Source organism: Miniopterus schreibersii (genome assembly GCF_964146895.1).
Source record: "Miniopterus schreibersii genome assembly, chromosome: 16".
In the NCBI taxonomy this organism is placed as follows: Eukaryota; Metazoa; Chordata; class Mammalia; order Chiroptera; family Miniopteridae; genus Miniopterus; species Miniopterus schreibersii.
In genome coordinates, this window is record NC_138116.1 from 34,022,239 (window position 1) to 34,034,957 (window position 12,719).

Below are 12,719 nucleotides of genomic sequence, written 5' to 3' on the forward strand. Positions count from 1 at the left end.
AGGAGTATGTGGCTGGGAATTAATCCAGAAGGCTTTTTATGGAAAGGAGTTTTGACCAGGAGATTAATCAGCAGACAAAGCAGGCATATCCTTTTAGGCATCCATCCATCTGTGCATTTGACCACATTGCATCACTAACAGAATGTTTGTTAAGCATCTACTGTGTATAAAGTGCTTACAGGAGGGGCCAATGGTGATTCAACTGAGGCTTCTGACTTGTGATGTGTCTCACAGTGTAAGTCAAGACATAAGGGGGTCGGGCTTAAGCTGAGGGTGGTTGGGCTCAGAGGGGAGAGGCAGGAAGTTTAGAGGGAGGCAGAAGAGGGGGGCTCAAGGAAGAATTCCTGACAGTGAAGCTATGGAGCCAGGCTTCAAAAGGCAAGTGGAGAATGCAGCTGAGGAAGTCATAGAATCTGAGGGGAAGCTGAGGCTCAGAGAGGAGCTGTACATGTTTAAGGTGCAACGGGAGTGAAGAACAGAGCTGGGGCTGGCACCTATCCCAGATCTAGGGTGCTAACCTCTGTGTTTGCTATCCTGTTTTTTCTATCCCTTCTCCCCACCCCATATATCATTCTTCCAATTTCCCCATCTCTCCTCTTTTCTTCCTCTCCTGGCCCTGTAATTCCTCAGTTGTGGTCTGGGCCAGAGCTGCTTGACTGGGTACGGCCATCCTATCAGGAGCTGTTCAGTGAGATGGTCCTGGCCCAGCCCAAGAGAAAGACACATCTCGATGCTGGCTATCTCAGTGGTGGCTGTCTTGCCTGTAGCCTCTGCTCCTTTCCTCACCTCCATCCTGCCTCCTTGGTTTTGAGCCCTCTCCATGCCAAAGTGCCCATCCTAAGAAATGAACAGGCCTGGGATGACTGTTCCATTTGACAAATAAAGAAACCCAAGGCTCAGAGAAGCTCTGTATTGCCCCAGGTCCTCCAAGTTGGTGGCAGCATCATGCTCAGATCTCTAGTCTCTTGATTCCCAGATCAGGGCTTCATTTCTCAAATTGGACTGAGGCCAGGCACAGTCCTGGGCCCCAGCAAATTCGGGTCCATGAAACTCAGAGTCTTAAAGGAAACCCCTCCCCCCAGGCTACTGTCACATTCGTAGGAAAGCAGGCTCTGAGTCTGGTCATCAAGGCCAGTCCAGGGTCAATTTCCCAGTCTTTAGAGGCACACATTTGCAGATGGACCCTTGTCTGCTCTTTCATTCACCTCAGGAACCATGGAAGGGACCCCAAAAGGGCCGTGGGTTCCAGTTGCTTCCCCAAGACAATACTTGATAGCCACGAAAAGACAAACCCAGACTTGTATTCACCACCCATCTGGTCACCACCCCTCACTTATCTGCCAAAAGCTGTATGACTCAGACACAGAGAGAGCTAAGGAGTGGGTGAGCAAGAGGCAGTGTGACTGGGAGGGCAGGGGAGACGGCAGCAAAGGGAGAGGGGTGGGAGGGGCTGAAACGGCAGCTTGGAAATCTAAGAGGTCTGGGTCTGAATCTTGGCCCTGCCATCCTGTGGCTTTGTTGCCAGGGAAACTCACATCGCCTCTCTGAGCCTCAGTTTCTTCATCTGCAGAGTGGGGCTAGTACAAAATCTGTGAGGATCAAATAAGCGAATACTTGCAAACTTCATTGAATAACAGGTCATTAGATTGCTGGGAGAGGGGGAGAAGCGTGGAAGACGGTGCACGAGTACAATTCTAACAGATGCTCCGTAGCACTCAAGAGAGGTTGAACGAGGGGCAGTGCTTTCCTGGGTCGAGAGTTGATGCTCTTTCCTCCCGGTACAGAGTGGGGAGCAGGAGGGAGAGAGAGAAGAGGGGGAGAGGAAGAGGGAACCAGCCTTGTTTCCAGCTCCCTCTGAGTCTCCTTCCCCGGGAGTTTCATAATGAGAATTCCCACAACACGGCAGAACACACACATTCATTTCATTCATTTCAACAGTCATTGATGGAGCCACAGCAGAGGCTCAGCCCAGTGCTACAAGTGGGGAAATAAACGGGAGCAGACTGGCACTGTCACTCTTTTAGGAGCTCACAGCAGAGAGGAAGCCTGTGCAGCAAGACAGACTGAGTAGGGGGCCTTAGGAGAGGCTCGGGGGGCTTCTTTGGGAGAGGAAAGCCTGAAAAACACTTTATGGAAAGGGCTAAAGTTAAAATTGGTGGTATAAATAGATCTCTACTCCTGCCTCCTTCAAGCTTCCTTCCCTGAAACGTGGGGCTCGACCCCCTTTCAAGGCTCATGCTCCGGCCCATCACAGCTACCTTCGGTGATGAGCTCCAAGTCCCTCTCTGGCCAAGGCCTCTCTCCTGGGCTCTGCACTTAGATTTTCAGGATTTCCCTTCCTGGGTATCCTGAAGACTTTTCATGTTCTACAAGTTCCAGATGGAGCCAGGCTTCTCCCTCCTAAACCTTCACTATGTCGTAGCCCATCTTTTGTCCCCTTAGCCATTTAAAGCCTGCATTGCTTGGGCACATTCGGGCTGCCCTGTTTCCTCCGGTGTTGGAGGGATCTGATTCTGGGTGTTTGTGCATGGGTGCACACGTGAGTGCGTGCGAACCGTGTGCCTTGGGTTTTTGTGAACTCCTCTTGGTCAATCCTTTTCTGTGGGAATCTTGTGTGCCCTAGGTTGTGAAAATGTTCTTATGAGAGACGGGTTTTGTATTTCTGCTGGGCCCGAGTGCTTCATTCATCTTGGACATTTTACATGCTCAGTTTAGTTTCGTGTTTCCATTCTGGATGAGGGCTGCGCATGTAGACCCCACACCCGTATGTGGCAAAAGCTTAGGGTTTTGATTATTCACATGTGACTTTTTTCTTTTTCCCTGTGTGTGAGTGGTTTCCTGCTTCCCCAAAGGAGAGGTGTGTCTTTTTAAGAACCTTTATGGACGGAGCAGCCCTTCAACAATCCCTGCTGTGCAGGGGGCTCCACTGTAGCGTCTTACCAGCTCCCACAGCCCGAGGCCAAGTCTGTGGAGGTAGCCGTGCGGTTTCAGCCTCTAGTCCTGGAGCCTCTATCCCTCGGAGACTTCCACAGGCCTGCTCCAGGCTGCTTCTGCTTTCCTCTAGAGGGTAGCTCCCTTGTTGTTCCTGGCACTTGTGAATGATCCATCCTTTATTTTGAGCTTGGTGATATATTTCCATTTTTTTTGGTAATATATTGCTCAGTATATATGTTTTTAAATGAAGGGAATCCTTCAGCATCAGTTCAGTTCACTTATTTTTTACAATTGCATGTATGGTTATTTTATTTAACATTTTAAAAATTTGGTAAAATATACATAATATTAAACTTATCATTTTAACATTTTCCAATGTACAGTTAGTTTAGTGGCATTAAGTATATTCATATTGTGCAACTATAAATCATCCATCTCTAGAACTTTTTCATCTTTCCAAACTGAAACCCTGTACCCATTAAACAGGAATTCTCCATCCCCTACTCTCCTCCAACCCCTAGTTCCTGCCATTCCACAATCTGTCTCTATGAATTTTACTGCCCTAGGGACCTTATATGAATGGAATCATGTGGTATTTATCTTGAATACATTCTCATTGTAAACAAACAAACACAAAGAAAACCCAAGTCTCCCTTATCTCCTTCTTTCCATCGCAGACCTTATTGCAGAGTTTATCAATGCGGAGGGTATCTCTATAGAGACAGATCGTGTTATGCGTTATTGCTGCCACTTAACTTTTATTTTTCATTTAATAGTACATCTTGGAGAGCCTTTCAAATGCATGCATATAGATTCAATGCATTCTTTTTACCTGTGCTGTAGTTTCCTCCACGGTAGATGGACCATAATTTATTTAGCAGTTCTGTAGTGATAGACATTGAAAGTTTTCATTATTAAAAAAAAGCTACGTGGGTAGAAAGTATAAACATTGACAGTTGTAACAGACCTGCCAAACGTTTTCCAAAAAGAGTGCGAATTTATATTCACACCAGCAGTGGATTCGGTTACCATTTCTCTACAGCGTTACCCGACTTGATCTCATCAACCTAAAACTTTTACCTGATTGATGGGTGAAGATTTTTGTTGTTATGTTTTGTCCTGACTTGATTGCTAGTGAGATCGATCATCTTTTCATCAATGTGTTGGCCAAACCTATTTTCTTTTTTCTGTATTTCTTAAACATGCTTTTTTTGGGCTCATCTCCTGTTGGATTATTTGTCTTTTTTACTGTTTTTTAGTAGTTCTTTACATTTATTCTAGATATAAATTGTTCGTCTGCTAACTAGTTGAAATATTTGCCTCTTAAATGAGTGCCACTTGTCCGAGTTTTCTTATTGGGGCTCATAGTGTGTCCGTTGACTCTCTTGAGCCTTCTGAGCATCACATCATTCGCAGATCTTAACTGTTGTACCCTTGCCAATAGTTACACTGCTTGCGTATCCTTCTTACTAAATTACGTTGCACAGGATCTCGGGGCAGAGGCTGAGTAGCAGGAATGACAGCAGGCTGTCCTGTTTGGTCCCGATTGTAACGCTGTCATCTCCTCCCCTCCGCCTCCTGCTCCTTCTACAGTTAAGCACATCGAGGTGTGATTTACTTCCCGTAACATTCACCCTCTTTGGTGCATAGTTCTCGCCGCCGCTCCTTAAATTCCGCGAACTCCTCTTGGATTTACAGTCTCTTCACTAGAATATCGCCCCAGTGGTTCCTTCAGACAGGACTTGGGATAGAAACCTCCCAACTCCTTGCATTTCTAAACAGGTCTAAATTTTGCCTTCTCATCTGAATGCAAATTTGCCCTCGTCTGTCATCAGGTTCCCAACTGTCTTTAAAGATATTCCACGGCCTTCTTGCTTTTAGTGTTGTTGGCGAGACGTCTGAGGTACATTTGTGGGTAAACGGATTTTTTTCTCTTCTTGAAGCTTTACGTTTCAAAATATTTATTCTTTTTCCGGCGTCTCAAGCAAGGCTTGGGGGTGAGGTTCTGTAGGTTGTCACGCCTGCACTCGCTGTGCTCATTACTGCGAAGTTTTCTTTTTAGTCTTCAAGTGTTTCTTTTTGTCTCCTTGTTCTGAAACTTCCCTTAGACGCTGGCACCATGTCTCAACGTGCCCTTTCTATTTTTACGTCTCGGTCCCTGCTGGGTCCTGGAACGGTTCCTCCATTATAACCTAACTGCTCGTCAATGTTCTCGTCTTCAGCTGTTTCCATTCTTCTGGTCAGCTCTTCTACAAAGGGTTTTTTGTTTTTTTAAAACAATCATTCTTTTGCATGTGGGTAACCAGCTGAACTAACACCGTTTATTGAAAAGACGATTCTTTCATCCATTGAATTGTCTTGGCAGCCTTGTCAAAAATCAACTGATCAGAAACATATGGGTTTATAACTGGACTCTCAGTTCTATTCTACTGATATATGTGTCTATCCTCCTGTCGCTACTAACAGAGTCTTGAATTGGCTACCCTTGTAGTAAGTTTGAAGTCAGGGGGTGGGAGCCCACCAGTTTTGTTCTTCTGCAAGTTTGTTGTGGCTATTTTGCATTCCTTCCATTTCCATATGAATTTTAGAATCAGCTTGCTGCCAGCTTCTGCAAAAAAGCCACCTGGGATTTTTACAGGGATTGTGCTGAATCTGCAGATCAGTGTGGGGAGTATTGCCATCTTAACATTATTTGTCTTCCAATCCATGAACATGGAATGTCTTTCCATTTACTTAGGTCTTCTTTAATTTCGTTCAGTGATGTTTTATAGTTTTCAATGTATAAGTCTTATACTTGTTTTGTTAAATTTGTTCCCAAATATGTTATTTCTTCTTGATGCTATTGTGGTTCGAATTATTTTCTTATGGATTTTTTTTTTTTTAATTTCACAAGTGTATAAAAATACAATTGATTTTTGTATATTGATTTTGTATCCTGAAACCTTGCTAAACTCATTTATTAGGTTTTTTTTTTTTTTAGTGGGGATTCCTTAGGATTTTCTATATATAAGATCATGTCACCTCCAAATAGAGTAGTTTTACTTCTCCCCTTCCAATCTGGGTGCCTTTTATTTCCTTTATTTACCTAGTTTTCCTGGCTAGAGCCTTTGGTGTAATATTGAATAGAAATGGGGAGATCCAACATCTTGTCTTATTCCTGATTTTAGGGGGAATGTTTTCAGTCTTTAGCCATTAAATACTCTGTTAGCTGTGGGTATTTGTAGTTGTCCTCTGGTTGTTTTTAGTTTGTTGGGTGCTTAAAATTTTTTTTTTTAATCCTCACCTGAGGATATTTTTTCCGTTGCTTTTCAGAGAGAGTGAAGGGGGGTGGGAGGCACATCAATGTGAGGGAGGCACATCGATTGGTTGCCTCCCGCACATGCCTCGACCTAGGGCCGGGGATTGAGCCTGCAATGAGGTATGTGCCCTCAGCCAGAATCGAACCCAGAACTCTTCAGTCTGTGGGCTGATGCTCTAACCACTGAGCCAAAGTCGCTAGGGCTGTTGGGTGCTTTTATCATGAAAGGGTGTTTGATTTTGCCAAATGCTTTTTTCTGCATCTGTGGGTTGAGATGATCTTGTGGTTTCTGTTCTTTCTTCTTTTAATATGATGTATTGCATTGATTGATTTTGACATGTTGAACAACCTTGCATTCCTGGGATAAATTCCACTTGGTCTTTGCCATGTCACTAATCTTTTATGCTCAGGGTTTACACACCTCTTCCAGAATAATTGATACTAACAGTCTATGAGCTGTTGCTTATGGGACTATTTACAATCAGGGCTCTACTTGTTTTTAAAACAGTGTCATCAAGCCACATTCTCACTGAGAGGAAGGAAGCAGTCACTGCCTAGGTGTCCCTGAACACTTCCTCTGACTTCAGAGAGCTATTTTTTCCTACCATTCACCCCTGACTCTAGTTTATGCCCTTGTATCTAGATATGTGGTTCTCAAAGAGTGGTCCCTGGGCCAACAGCGTTAGCATCACATAGAAATGGGTAACAAATGTAAATTTTGGGGTCTCATCCCAGCATCACTGAATTAGAGACTCCGTTAGTAGGGCCCCAAATCTGTGTTTCAGCCAGTGCTTTAGTGGTTCTGGTGCTTGCTAAAATTTGACAACCATTTGTTATTATGACACTGCGTTGATTCAAAGAATCCAGAGGTCCGTTTCCCCACACTCCCTTCTTTCAGTTATTGAGTTTGTATTTTCCTTCCATGTTGTTGTTTTTCCTTTCCTACTCAGCAGTGTTTGGATGTGTGCTCCACTTAGCATTTGCTGTGCCCTCTTAGTCTGTCTCTGAGTGATGTGAGATCTGTCTACTTCACCCTCCTGTCATCCAATTGTCGGGGAGGGTAGAAAACGCTGCTGGTGAGGTGAGCTACTTGCTTCTGGTTTACCCCTCTTGGGTATGTTCAGCCTTCCAGGGCATCCTGTCCCTCAAACATTCATCCCTTCTCACCCCTGGGGACAAATACTTCTGCCTGGCACAAGCAAGGATTGGGGGAAGGACCGAAGCACCTGGTTCCTCTACCGTGGAAGTCCAGACAGTTGCAAAAGCTTCCTTTGCTCCTACATTTTCGACCTCTGAGCCTGCTGTTCCTTCCGAGCTGTCCACACCTCTGGCCACAGACCTTCCTTTGTAGGACTGAGGCTATGGCTTCCTCTCTCCTGAGCTGGCTTTATGGGCATTTGACCTTGGCAGTCACACAAGGATCCATACTTCACAGGGTCTCACACTTGTGTTTATGCTCTGCTGTTGCCATCTTAAAATTTTTAATGATTTTTAACAAGGGCCCCACATATTTTTTATGGACCCTGCAAATTATGTAGCCAGTCCTATCTCTCTCTATCGTATCTCTCTGCCTTCTGCCTTTTGGGGATGCCTTACTATTTTTGGCCTGCTAAAGACATCCTTTTTTATTTTACAATGTCACTAAAGATTAATTCATAGGAAATCTGTACTGTCATTTTCTAGGGATTTGGGGCAGGAAAGAAAGGCTGGATCATTTGCCAGTTTACCATTTTTATCCAACCCTACTGGGATGCTTCTAAAATATAAATCCGGTAATATCATTCTGTGATGGAGTTGGCAACTAGGTCTTTATTGCCTACAGAATGAGGTATAAATCCCCCAGCCAGGCATGGAAGGCCATCACAGTGGCTCTTTCTTCTAATAACTATAATTGTCTAGGGATAGTAAGTTCTCCATCACTACAAGCATCAAACAGCCCTGGAGCTGCTACCATGAGGAATATTACTAAGGGTCTGTCTGATCGTTGCTAAATCCAGTGTTCTGACTCTGGTCTTCATGACTTCTGGGGCCACACCTCTCCTCCTCTTCCGTTCGCCCTGTGTTCCAGCCAAATGCTCAGGGGTGCTTGCTAGCCCTTGAGCTCACTCGAGCTATTCCATTCCCTGCCTTCACCCTGCTTTTCTTCTGATTTCATCTCTAGCTCTTGCAATCCCACGCACCTCCTCAGGGAGCCTCCCTGGTACTGGAGCCTCTCCCAGACCAGCTCCTTCGTGCCCAGCCCAGTTTAGGGGGGCTATCCCGTGCAGCGCTGACCGGTCTGCTTGCAATCTTGTCTTTCGGGGTGTGTGTGTGTGTGCTTTGCCTCTCTTTCTGAGCCTGAAGTGGTGAGGGGCTCACGGAGCATTCTCTCCCCACTTATGCATTTGTTGCACACACACTGCTCTTTACTCTGTGTCAGACCCTGTGCTGGCCAATGTTGAGGGCACATCGATGACTCAGAAATAAGCTCACAACTGACTGACTCCCAGACCCAGGGGTGGGGCAGTTACAGTCCAGTAAGCAAGTGGTTCTAATAAGATTGGAAACAAAGGATGGAGGGGTCGGAGAGGATTTGGGCCTTGAGCTGAGATGTGAGGAGTTAGGGGAGCCTTTTGGGGCTCTGCACAGACCCACGAGGGTACAAGAGGCAGAGGGAACAGCGGATGCAGAGATGTGCAGGAAGGTATGAGAAGGCAAGGAGTTTGGTGAACCATGCAGAGTTCATCTTGATGGAAGTTGGGGTACAAGGTGTTGGGCTGGGGCGTGGTGAAAGGGGTGGGGAGATTAGGGAGAAGAGGTAGAGTGGGAGAGCTGGAGATGAGGCCTTGAATGTCAGGCTGAGATGGTCCTTCTCAGGAGCACCCCTGGAGTCCACAGAACAATAGGCAGGGGAGTGGCAAGCCATTGTTTAGAAAGATCATTCTGGAAGCCAGTGTGGAAGGTCATAGGAGGGGCACAGGGATTGAGTGTGAGGGGTTGTGATGGGTGGGGTGAGAGGTAAAGAGAGTGGACCTTGACCTTGTAACTCAGAAGAGGCTCAGTGTTTGGGGAACTCTGAGCGGGGAGGGAGCGTGTGGGTCTTCCCTTGTCAGCCCTATTCCAGGAACCGAGTTACCGGGCTGGGCCAGAGCCTGGTTGGGGTTCGGCTACTCCCATCCCTGCTCCATGCGGGCTGCCAGCACTTTCTGGAGTATCAGAAGGGGGATCCCCAGGCCTGTCTGTCGGCACTGCTCCCCCAGCAGCCACCCAACCCTCCCCTTGGAGGCAGGAGGATGCTCCTGTTACAGGTGTTTGGTGAAAGCACTTCTGATCTTAGCTACACATTTTGCTCCTCTTGCTCTTGGGTAGCTCGGCTTGTCAGAAGGGAGCTGGGAAGAAGAAACAGAAAATCGCTCAGGAAACCATTGGAGGAGATGATGTAGCTCAGATGCTCAGGGCTTTGGGAGTTTGGGACTGGCAGGATTAGTGGGCTGGGCCTGGGGTGAGTGACCAGGCCCTGCCCCTAGTTCCCAGCCCTCTCTGTGTGACCTTGAGGAGATATGGGTCAGTCAAGGCTTCAGGACAGTCCTCACCAGTACCCTGTGCACACATGCCCCTTTTCATGGCCCCTGCTCCCCACTCCTCAGAACTCTGACTTGTAGCAGCCTCTGCCTTGATGACTCCCAAGCTGCCCAAGCCGTCCCAGAAAGCCCTTGCTCTAGAAAGCTCCCCCAACCCCCACCAAATAGGGGCAGAGGTGAGGTCATGGAGAGAGCCCTCAGCAGAGTTGGGGTGTCAAAAGGACTAGATTTAAACATTGGGTAAGTGACTTCATCCTTCTGAACCTCAGTTTCCTTATTTGTGAAGTGGGCACGTTACTCACAGGGATAGAATGACAGTGATAGAACAGTGGGGAGCAGTGGGCAAGCCATACGGTCCCTGCTTGCCCAGGGACAGGCTTTCCTGCTTACATGACTGAGCCCACGCTCCTGGGCTGGTTCTTACCTTCTTTTGTAAAATTTTTCCTCCTATAGAGCACATACCCATGTGAATCCTGCACACTAACATCTCAACGGCTCCCTCCTGACTCCTCCTTTAGAGAACTGGGGTCCTTAGAGAAGCTGCAGATACATGTTTTAGGGGAACTCATAGTCAAGTTCAGAAGAGACCATCTTATCAGGCTACAGGAGCCGGACTCCAGGTCTGAAAGCTGGAGTTTTCAAGCTGGAGGTACGGCCTCTACATTGCTTTTCCGTACGCCAGACCCCAGTCCAGTCACTTCTGTGCCATCCCCCAGGCCCAGGACATCTCGCCCTAGGAAGCAGAAAAGGCAGAGCTGGGGGACCTGTCAGCATGGCAGAGTGCAACTTTCCACTGGACAGACATGAATATTCAAGGCCCCAAACACAATGCAGCAGAGGTAGGGCTAGGACTCCTGGTGCCAAGGGGCTCCTTCTGGCTGCAGAGCCTTGTGGTGCTCAGACAGAGCAGCTGACTCACTGAGCTCCCAGTGGGTGGGATCTGGTGAGCTGGGGTCTGGGGCCTCCACTTCTCAAGCTCCAGCCTCACTGTGGGTACAGGGAACCAGAGCTGACCTGTGAGGACAGAGTTCCTGAAAAGTGAGGTTTCTGAGGAGGACTTGAAACCTCCTGGAGGAGATGGCCCCAGGGTTGGTTCTCAGCTCAGCCTGCAGGTCACAGTGAGTTTGAAAGAGGAAAGTGGGAGGGAGAACAGGTCAAGGTGTGTAAGCTGTGCTGTGAGTGCAGATCCAGGAACAGTGATTTATTTGGCTGGTGAAGGGCGAGCGGGGGTGGGGTGGGATTGAGGGGGTGGAGGGAGCCTGGGGACATGGGCAGGGGCCACTTTATGGAGAGGCTTGCTTGCCAGGCTCAGGATTTGTTGATAGGATACCACTGGAGTGCTAGCTGTAGAAAGATAGATCTGGTGAAGCCAGAGGCAGAGAAATTCAACAGACCAATGCAAATGCCAGGGAGGCGAGTGTCTGTTGATAACAGCATATAACTTCTGCTGCGGGTGGGTGTACAAATCAGAAGGTACACCTCCCTGGAAAGAAATAAGGCAGTGACATCAGGAGCCTTAAGGTTTCCATCCTTTGACCCAGAATTCTCCTTCGGTGGGTGTATTTTAAGGAAATCATAGAAAATGCGGAAAAAGCTCCAACCACAAATATGTTCATTGCAGCAGTAATTACACCGTGCAATTTAGAAACTTTCCACCAATGGGGTAATTTTAAAGTCCACCATGATATATAGTCTCAGTAGCAGATTATATAGCCATTGGAATGGTGTTTCAAAGGTTTTGTAACTCTATTGGTGAACTATTTATGCTTCAACTTGAAGTACAGAGTGTGTATTTTGTGCTTTTTAAAAAATCATATACAATGCCTTCCATGAGCCAGCCATTGATCTGTTTATTGGAAATACAGACATAAATGACATAGTTCTTGTCCGCAGAGAGCTGATACGATGGGAAAAAACGGAAAGGAATGACATAAAATGGGATCAGTGGTTTTCTGTTAGTGATGGGATTATAAGGAATCTTTTTCTTATTCATGTTTGTTAGTGTTTTCCAAATTTTCAATAAGGAGCTTGTATTACTTCATAATTATAGAAAAACAGCTTCTCATTAAAAGGAGGAGGCTGTCCTGATTGCACAGGGAGACAGGATGGAGTTCTGTGTTGGGATAGTATGCTTCCGTGTATTGGGGGGGGCATGTTTCATTCATTTATTCATTCAACAAATACTGAGAAGCACTGCTCTAGGCCTGAGGACATGCCCTGAACAACCCAGAAATACCTCTCATTGTGGGGTCTCTATCTTGTGAAGAGGGAGGAGGGTTGAGGAGATTAGGAGGCAGACCCCACAGCACTTGGTGACTGATTGAATGTGGGGACAGAAGAGGGAAAGGGTTGAGGCCAACCCCCCGGCTGGGGGAAGTGGTGCCTTCATTGAGGTGGGGACTTGGGCAGAGGGGCAGCTCCAGGACCCTTGCTGTGGGCATGGTGAGTGTGCGCTGCCTAGAAGCATCCAGAGCTCACGTCCAGGGGTTAACAGCACTGGATAAAAAAGTCATGGGAGTAACCCAGGGACACAGACAATAGTGTGGTGAAGGCCTGGGGCAAGGAGTGGGTGCGGGGTGGAAGGAGTCAATGGGGAAAAGAGGGGACGCCTGTAATATTTTTAACAATAAAGATAAATTTTAAAAAAAGGCTATAGGAGAGGGCTGGACGAGAGACAGAGGCCTGGCAGTTGTCTGCAGGGATGTGGTGTTCAACGGGGCACTTTGGAGGGGAGAGTAAGTGTGTAGGGCCAGCACCAGGTAAGCAGCTGCTTTGTGAAAGTGGGCAGAGAGGGGGTGCCAGAGAAGGAGGCGAGGAGGAAGGCGCCAGTCCCCATCCCGGGCAATGGTGTCACAGTGTGTGCTTTGTCTTTCGTAAAGAACCTCGAGCTAAGGGTGGCAGGGCATGAGGGGGTGGGAGAGACAGCT

The 12,719-nt window shown here is 47.1% G+C and overlaps 1 protein-coding gene across 1 annotated transcript in view; it reads left to right on the plus strand.

The window, feature by feature from the left end:
- The window catches only part of PITPNM3 (PITPNM family member 3), a gene marked incomplete at its 5' end in the record, with an annotated part of 72,578 nt that overhangs the window by 12,882 nt on the left and 46,977 nt on the right, over nt 1-12,719 (plus strand). The gene's annotated exons all lie outside the window — the stretch shown is intronic.